Source organism: Bos taurus, chromosome 12, assembly GCF_002263795.3.
Source record: "Bos taurus isolate L1 Dominette 01449 registration number 42190680 breed Hereford chromosome 12, ARS-UCD2.0, whole genome shotgun sequence".
NCBI classification, from domain to species: domain Eukaryota; kingdom Metazoa; phylum Chordata; class Mammalia; order Artiodactyla; family Bovidae; genus Bos; species Bos taurus.
The window spans coordinates 24817156-24827266 of record NC_037339.1 but is presented as its reverse complement, the minus strand read 5'-3'; positions in this window follow the sequence as shown (position 1 = coordinate 24827266).

Genomic DNA, 10111 nt, shown 5'->3' with positions numbered 1-10111 from the left:
AGAAATTTCCACCTTACACATTTAAAAATATGGCATGCCCTATCTAAATGTACAGGTTCAGTTCAGTTCAGTTCAGTCCCTCAGTCGTGTCTGACTCTTTGCGACCCCATGGACTACAGCACACCAGGTCTCCCTATCCATCACCAACTCCTAGAGTTTACTCAAATTCATGTCCATCGAGTCGGTGATGTCATCCAACCATCTCATCCTCTGTAGTCCCCTTCTCCTCCTGCTGTCAATCTTTCCCAGTATCAGGGTCTTTTCCAACGAGTCAGTTCTTCGCATCAGGTGGCCAAAATACTGGAGTTTAAGCTTCAGCATCAGTCCTGCCAATGAATATTCAGGACTTATTCCCTTTAGGATTGACTAGTTGGATCTCCTTGCAGTCCAAGGGACTCTCAAGAGTCTTCTCAACACCACAGTTAAAAGCATCAATTCTTCGGTGCTCAGGTTTCTTTATAGTCCAACTCTAACATTCATACATGACTACCAGAAAAATCATAGCCTTGACTAGACGGAACTTTGTTGACAAAATAATATCTCTGCTTTTTAATATGCTGTCTAGGTTGTTCATAACTTTCCTTCCAAGGAGGAAGTGTCTTTTAATTTCATGGTTGTAGTCACCATCTGCAGTGATTTTGGAGCCCCCAAAAATTAAGTCTGTCACTGTTTCCACTGTTTCCCCATCTACTTGCCATGTAGTGATGGGACCAAATGCCATGATCTTAGTTTTTTGAACGCTGAGTTTTAAGTCAACTTTTTCACTCGCCTCTTTCACTTTCATCAAGAGGCTCTTCTGTTCTTCACTTTCTACCATAAGGGTGTTTTCATCTGTATATCTGAGGTTATGGATATTTCTCCTGGCAATCTTGATTTCAGCTTGTGCTTCATTCAGCCCAGCGCTTCTCATGATGTACTCTGCATATAAGTTAAATAAGCAGGTTGACAATATACAGCCTTTACGTACTCTTTTCCCGATTTGGAACCAGTCTGTTGTTCCATGTTCAGTTCTAACTGTTGCTTCCTGATCTGCACACAGATTTCTCAAGAGGCAGTTCAGGTGGTCTGGTATTCCCATCTCTTAAAGAATTTTCCAGTTTGTGGTGATCCACACAGTCAAAGGCTTTGGCACAGTCAATAATGCAGACACAGATGTTTTTCCGGAACTCTCTTGCTTTTCGATAATTCAACAGATGTTGACAATTTGATCTTTGGTTCCTCTGCCTTTTCTAAAACCAGCTTGAACATGGGGAAGTTCACGGTTCACGTATTGTTGAAGCCTGGCTTGGAGAACTTTGAGCATTACTTTACTAGAGTGTGAGATGAGTGCAATTGTGCGGTAGTTTGAGCATTCTTTGGCATTGCCTTTCTTTGGGACTGGAATGAAAACGGACCTTTTCCAGTCCTGTGGCCACTGCTGAGTGTTCCAGATTTGCTGGCATACTGAGTGCAGCACTTTCACAGCATCATCTTTTAGGATTTGAAATAGCTCAACTGGAATTCCATCACCTCCACTAGCTTTGTTCGTATTGATGCTTCCTAAGGCCCACTTAACTTCGCATTCCAGGATGTCTGGCTCTAGGTTAGTGATCATGCCATCACGATTATCTGGGTCATGAAGATCTTTTTTGAATAGTTCTTCTGTGTATTCTTGCCACCTCTTCTTAGTATCTACTGCTTCTGTTAGGTCCATACCATTTCTTTCCTTTATTAAGCCCATCTTTGCATGAAATGTTCCCTTGGTATCTCTGATTTTCTTGAAGAGATCTCCAGCCTTCCCCATTGTATTGTTTTCCTCTATTTCTTTGCACTGATCTTTGAGGAAGGCTTTCTTATCTCTCCTTGCTATTCTTTGGAAGTCTGCATTCAAATGGGTATTTCTTTGCTTTTCTCCTTTGCTTTTCACTTCTCTTCTTTTCACAGCTATTTGTAAGGCCTCTTCAGACAGCCATTTTGCTTTTTTGCACTTTTTTCCCTTGGGGATCGTCTTGATCCCTGCCTCCCATACAATGTCAAGAACCTCCATCCATGATTCTTCAGGCACTCTATCAGATCTAACCCCTTGAATCAATTTCTCATTTCCACTGTATAATCGTAAGGGTTTGATTTAGGTCATACCTGAATGGTCTAGTGGTTTTCCCTACTTTCTTCAATTGAAGTCTGAATTTGGCAATAAGGAGTTCATGATCTGAGCCACAGTCAGCTCCCAGTCTTGTTTTTGCTGACCGTATAGAACTTCTCCATCTTTGGCTGCAAAGAATACAATCAATCTGATTTCGGTATTGACCACCTGTTTTAGTAGTGTTAAATACATTCACATTGTTGTCCAACAAATTTCCCGAACATTTCTATCTTCCAAAACTAAAAGTCCATACTCATTAAACAACAATTCCCATTCTTCCCTGTCTCCAGCTTCTCAGGACAATGTTGATTCTTAAATTATGTGCATAAGTATATTATATTAAATGTGAACTTTATTTTTGGATAAGGGATTTTATAAAATATTTGATAAAATACGAGGGACCTTTGGATCTGATATGTGGTAATTATTTTTATGTGTTAACTGAACTAGGCTAAGAGATGCCCAGATAGCTGGAAAAACATTGTTTCTGGATGTGTCTGTGAGAACGTTTCTAGACGAAATCAGCATTTAAATCAACTGAGTAAAGAAGACTGCTTTCACTGATGTGGGTGGGCATCACAACATCTATTGAGGGACTGAATAGCATAGAAAGGCTGAGGGAGGGCGAATTTGCCCTCTGCTCAAGCTGGGACATCCATCTTCTTCTGCTCTAGGTCAGCGCTCTTGGTTCTCAGGCCTCTGGGTTTGGACTGAATACACCACCTGATTTCTCGACTTTGTAGATTATCATGGGACTTCTCAGCCTCCACAACTGGGTGAGCCAATTTCTATAATAAATCTCTTTATATATATATATATAGTTGACTTAAAAAAGAATGCACACCAGGAGAATTGTGCCTTCAAGTTTTACTCAGGGGCTTAGTGAAGACTCTAACCTGGGAGACAGTTCTGAGGAACAACTCCCCAGAGGTAGGGGAGGAGCCAGCATATATCTGAATTGTTTAGCTGGGAAATACATATAGTCAAACACACAACTTGGTAAAAATTATTGCTGATCACAAAGAACAAATATCTCAAGTTAATAATTTCAGTGCTTTTCTGTGTATGAGGAGGGGAAAGAATGAGGTCACTGAAATTCTTCCTGAGATACATATATATAATTATTCCAAGCACAGAATGCCTCATCCTTTTTATCATCCTGAATTCCCCTCAGGGTGCAGTGTTGGTGGGTAGCGACAATGGATTGTGACTTACTCTTCTAGAAATGGATAACGAGTGACACTCTTTATTCTTTTTTGTTCTCACTATATATATGTATCCTATTAGTTCTGTTTCTCTGGAGAATCCTGACTTAATAACAGTGTCAAGGACCACTACTCTAAGCTACTTGAAAGAAGAGTGTTTTATTTATTTTGCTATTTCCAGGGCCTATATATAGCACTATGTAATAATAGAAGCTCAACAAATGTTTATTGAAAAAAAAGAATGATATGCTAAATGAAATGGATTGGAGAGGAAAAACTCAGAAAAGAATACATATTTTATGATACTATTTAATGAACTGTCAAAAATACACAAATGAATAGACATAGAAACTAGTGGTTACCAAGGGCTGGGGGAGGGAAAACAGAGAATGGGGGATGATTGTTAATAAGTGTAAGGGTTTTTTTTTGAGTTGAATATGCTCTAAAATTATATAATTGTGATGGTTGCACAACTCCATAGATATATTTTAAAACTCTGAATTGTATACTTTAAGCAGGTGAACTTTATAATATGGAACTATCTCAGTTTAGTTCAGTTCAGTCACTCAGTCGTGTCCGACTCTTTGCGACCCCATGAACCACAGAACGTCAGGCCTCCCTGTCAATCACCAATTCCCAGAGTCCACCCAAACCCATGTCCATGGAGTCGGTGATGCCATCCAGCCATCTCTTCCTCTGTCATCCCCTTCTCTTCCTGCCTTCAATCTTTTCCAGCATCAGGGTCTTTTCAAATGAGTCAGCTCTTCGCATGAGGTGGCCAAAGTATTGGAGTTTCAGCTTCAACATCAGTCCCTCCAATGAACACCCGGGACTGATCTCCTTTAGGATGGACTGGTTGGATCTCCTTGCAGTCCAAGGGACTCTAAAGAGTTTTCTCCAACACCACAGTTCAAAAGCATCAATTCTTCAGCGCTCAGCTTTCTTTATAGTCCAACTCTCATATCCATACATGAACTATCTCAATACAGTTTTTTTTTTTTAAAGAATGATGGATTGATTGAATAAATCTTAAAATTCATAGTTCCCATCCTTGACAAATCATAGGCCTTTATCAAATGTTCAGCCAATTTTGATTTTATACTTTCCTTTGAAATGCTAGGTATTTTCAGAATATCAGATATACAAATGCATTTTATATCCAAAACAAAAGTTACTATTTTATTTAACCATCAGAACAATTTTTATTCAAGACACCAACTCAGCTTTGTTATTGTTTGTTTGCTAAATCGTGTCCTACTCTTTGTAACCCATGGACTGTGGCCTACCAGGCTCCAAATCAGCAGTATAGTGTAAATTCAAAAGAAGGGAAATACTGATATTTCTTCCTATATTGGCAACTCACATTAAGCTCAATTAAACAAGCAAATGATACCTTAGAGGTAAGGGATAACTTGTCCAAGGTGGATCCCTTGCAGGCAGAGCTTCATAGAACATATGTCAGCCAACTATATAAGGAATAAACCCTGGTCAGTATCAAGGATTGGACCCTGGCACCTGATCTCACCTGGGAAATAGCTAGTGCTTCCCTAGCTGAGCTGGCAGATTAGGGCTGCAGTCAAGGTTCTGCTTTTGGATCTTAGTTCCTTACCATGCCAGGGGAGGGGCTGATGCTACCCTATGCTTGCAGTTTAAAGCTCCATAGCCCAAGGGCCTCAGTTGGATTCCTCTCCCAGAACCTAACATCTGACCCTCAGAAGGCAGTGGACAACAGGGGAATGACAGAAATACTGTTGCAACCCATGCCCAGCTCATCACTGTTCCAGAAGGCTTGCTGCCTTTCCAGCTTGGTCCTTTGCTATATTGACATACCATTAGTATACTCTTTATTTGTCCTATATGTATTACTAAGGCTGGAAGGGGAAAAGATTTTAAATACTGTTCAATTTTTTAAATCACAGTATTGTGTTAGTTTCAGGTATATAGCAAAATGATCCAGTTATATATATATTTTTTTTTTCAGATTATTTTCCTTTTAAGATTATTACAAGATATTATAGCTCCCTGTGCTATACAGTAAATCCTTGTTGCTTATCTATTTTATGTATATTAGTTTGTATATTCAGTTAGTTTTTAATATTTAGTCACTTTGTTAAAGAAAAGAAAAATCCAAGATAGTCCCTTACCATATTGAGTAAATACAGATGTACTGAGTGTTACGAATGCATTTAGTATGAATGTATGTAGTGTTAAACATCACCTTGGAGTTACTGCCCAGCTAGAAGTTACCTGACAATTACTTTTCCTTTTTTTGTTTCCTTTTGGAAATAATTAAATACTTCTGTTATTAATACTTGGTTAATAAGCTGGCACTTTGACTTAATTTTTCTGCTGAATTTCACTAGCACTTAAAGTTGTATTCTCAACTCAAAAGTATTTTTATTGCTCTCCCAGAGGATACAGCCTTGAATTTAGTATAGTTTTTGTCTTCTAATCTTAAAATGTTACACAGCGGTTCATTAAAAGCAGTGGTGAATATACATAATACAGATGGTGTGAAATCTAGCTCTGTTTTTTACCTTATTTGAAAAAGGCACTTCTATCAACAATTCTCCTTGTATTTTTTAACTTTATTTACATGACTCCTGAATTGATTCAACCTGTTTTTTTTTTTTTAAGAAGTCGTGTTCCCTGGGGTTACATTACAACAGGTCTAGATGGCCCTCCTGAGACAGAAGCTGAAGTTAGCCACACAGAAGGGGATACCTATAGAATAAGTAGATTTTCACTGACCATAAATGTCAATCAAGCTCAGACTAGCAAACCTAAAATAACCTTATGCAGATAAAACCTTTTTGGCTAGGCATAGAACTAGTGTTCCATAATTTAAGAAAAAGTATATTCATAAGTTGTACACTACAGCTTTAGAAATGATTTAAGCACTGCTACTGCTACTGCTGCTAAGTCGCTTCAGTCGTGTCCGACTCTGTGCGACCCCATAGACGGCAGCCCACCAGGCTCCCCCGTCCCTGGGATTCTCCAGGCAAGAACACTGGAGTGGGTTGCCATTTCCTTCTCCAGTGCATGAAAGTGAAAAGTGAAAGTGAAGTCGCTCAGTCATGTCCAACTCTTAGCGACCCCATGGACTGCAGCCCACCAGGCCCCTCCGTCCATGGGATTTTCCAGGCAAGAGTACTGGAGTGGGTTGCCATTGCCTTCTCTGATTTAAGCACACTGATCTGCAAAGTGTCCATAAAGCACTGGTGATTCTATTCTAGAAGAAATGGACTACTGTTCTCTGTGTACTGCATTCTGAGCACTTTAAAGGACAAAGTCAGCCAGTAAGATGGGCTGAGGGCACAGGTAAGGAGTTGCTGGACATCAAAGAGCCTCTCACAGTCTGTCAAGGCTCCTGGGATGACCTAGATTCGCCATGTGATGAGTCATTCCCATGCGAAATAGGTGGTTCGTGGGCTCACCTGTCACAGCAGTGAGACTGAGGGGTGCCAAAACACACTTCGAGGACAAACACCAAAGACTGTAGGGCATACTTCTATGGATCATTGCCATGATCCTCAAATCACTTATATAAAGTAGGAAACTTCATTTAAATACTTGCTAACAATGAAGACATGTTGCACTCTCTCTAACCTTCATCGGAGCTGTTTGTACCCAGGTCCCTGACATATTTTTGTAATTGCTCTTCAATCACTTTATACAATATTATCCTCTCACACTCAAGTCTCCTGGGAGTCTTCTGAATACTGTATTTCAAACTTTCCTTTGGTTCATGTCTACCTCCATATGCAATCAATTATTTTTAGGCAGAAGGTCCCTGTTCCCAGTTTAACTGGTTCAAGCTATGTCTCCAATCCAGCTTCATAGGCTCAGCTTCCCTCTTGGAATCCTCATGTTCACTACCTTCTTCTATGTTTCAGCAGATCCTCCTAACAGGCAGTATATTCCCTCTCAGAGCGTGAATCCCCTTTAACAGGCAGCCAAAAAGCCCACAGATACCAAATACCATGTAAGAAAACCTTCACATCTTCATCTCAGTTTCCCATTTAAAGGAACTCTCTTGATCACAGATAAGCATTTTTTCAAAAACACAGAAAAAAGAATGTACACGATTATGGAGAAATAGTAAAGCAATCAACAGAGGAAATGAAAAAGCCCCTCAGAATTTATACAATGCCTTGTCTTTAGTAGTAAGTTTTTCAAAGAAGATAAATGGATAGAAATATTGTTAAAATTTTACTTTGACTATAATCTGAGTTTCTACCATTTTAAAGTACTATATATGCAAAATCTTATTGGTTGGTGACAAATATACTATGTTAATGAATCTCATAGCAAGGATTATGTTTGCATACATAAATTACTAGATTACATTTTAGCTTTAGCAGATAAATCAGTGGCTCTCACTCTTGACTACTGATTAGAATTACTTAGAGAGCTTTCTAAAAGTATACATGCCCAGTCCCACACCAGACCAATAGAATCAGGATCCCAAGGAGTGGGCCTAAACACTGACTGTTACAGTATATTATAATCTAAACTCAGGACAGAGCTTACAGATCATTTAGACCAACTTGATCATTTTATAGCTGAGAAACAAAAGCCCAGAGACCCAGAGCCCAGAGAGTCCAGGTCCCCACCAGGTCAGTCGCACTAACACTTAGGGACAGAGCCAGGCCTAGAGCCCAAAAGTCTTGTGTCCATCCAGGTTTCTTCTTTCACCTTGACTCATTCACTTCTTAATATATTCATTCAGGAAATAGTTTGAGAGCCCATTCAAGGCTAAATCTTAGATAAAAAACTTGTTGCTATTATGGAACATTGCTGAAAAGAATCCAAATGTCCTCCAATGGTGAACAGACAAACAAGGCAATGAAATAACACTCTGCAATAAAAAGAAACAAACTACTGATACAATTAACAAAGTAGATGAATTTTAAAAACATTTATGCTAAGTGAAAGAAGCCAGGTACAAAAGACCATGTATTATATGATTCAGTCGCTCAGTTGTGTCCGACTCTTTGCGACCCCATGAACAGCAGCATGCCTGGCCTCCCTGTCCATCACCAACTCCCAGAGTCCACCCAAACCCATGTCCATTGTGTCAGTGACGCCATCCAACCATCTCATCCTCTGTCGTCCCCTTCTCTCACTCTCAATCTTTCCCAGCATCAGGGTCTTTTCAAATGAGTCAGCTCTCCACATCAGGTAGCCAAACTATTGGAGTTTCAGCTTCAACGTCAGTCCCTCCAATGAACACCTGGGACTGATCTCCTGTAGGATGGACTGGTTGGATTTCCTTGCAGTCCAAGGGACTCCCAAGAGTCTTTGTTCACCACAGTTCAAAAGCATCAATTCTTCAGCACTCAGCTTTCTTTATAGTCCAACTCTCTCATCTCATACATGACCACTGGAAAAACCATAGCCTTGACTAGACGGACCTTTGTTAGCAAAATAATGTCTCTGCTTTTGAATATGCTGTCTAGGTTGGTCATAACTTTCCTTCCAAGGAGTAAGCGTCTTTTAATTTCATGGCTGCAGTCACCATCTGCAGTGAGTTTGGAGCCCCCCAAAAATAAAGTCTGACACTGTTTGCACTGTTTCCCCATCTATTTCCCATGAAGTGATGGGACCAGATGCCATGATCTTCGTTTTCTGAATGTTGAGGTTTAAGCCAGCTTTTTCACTCTCCACTTTCACTTTCATCAATAGGCTTTTTAGTTCCTCTTTACTTTCTGCCATAAGGGTGGTATCATAATAGGTTCTTTAATGGTGTGTAAATTATGTCTCAATAAAACTTTAAAAAAAAACCAATCTGATGTCATTTATTGAATACTATATAAAAGGAATTTGTACTAGGATTTAAATAGTACTTCCCTCAGTGATGTGCTAGTATTTTTTTAAACCAGTTAACTGATATAAAGAATGCTTAGCACACAATTTACAATCAATAATACAATACATGACTCTTAATTGTAAACTCCAAACACTTATACTTCGGTGTGACTTGCCATTTCTTGCAAAACCCACTATCAGTTTTTAAAATTATTTCACCAACAATAGCGTCACAAATTCAAACAATAAATAAATGCTTGATATCTGGCTAATACAGCAAAGAAGCTGTGCACATTATTGACCAACAGTGTAGTTCGACAAGAATGTTGACTGATATTTTTATTTACTTTCAGGAGAAAAGTGAAACAATGAAGATGTATGCCAGAACTTCACTTGTTCTTCACTGAGGTAAGAAGCTTCTTTGCTGAAATCAATCATGACAGTTGTCAAAGAATGAAAGAATATTTTCTCAATTATGGATGGGTGGTATTGACTATATGACAGCCACAGACATGAAACATTTTAACTTTAATCTTCATTAACATTTTTGCTATCACTTTCTTAAATCTAGAGACAACCAACAATAAATTTAAGCCCTGCTTTGTAGCATTTGACAATTTCCATGGTGTTAATACTTCCACAATGGCTGGTTTCAAGCTACCACCACATCTCTTAATGCAGAGCTGAGAAGAGATAGGCAGTATCAGACCAGTAAACAGTATTTCCACATACAGATACAACCAACGTAATTTATCTTATCAGCGTAGCTAAGAGTAAAACAATTATGAAGAGATGAGTTTTGAGTTTTGTGATCTTTGTTTTTAACATAAATTAATTGTAAATTTATGTAATTTAATATATTAAATATATTTATGTAATTTAATGTAACAATTAATAGTATAAAGTATAACAATGAGCTTCCATCCACTGGTTCTAACACACAACCAACTGCCCATTTTTCCAGCAAGAAAAC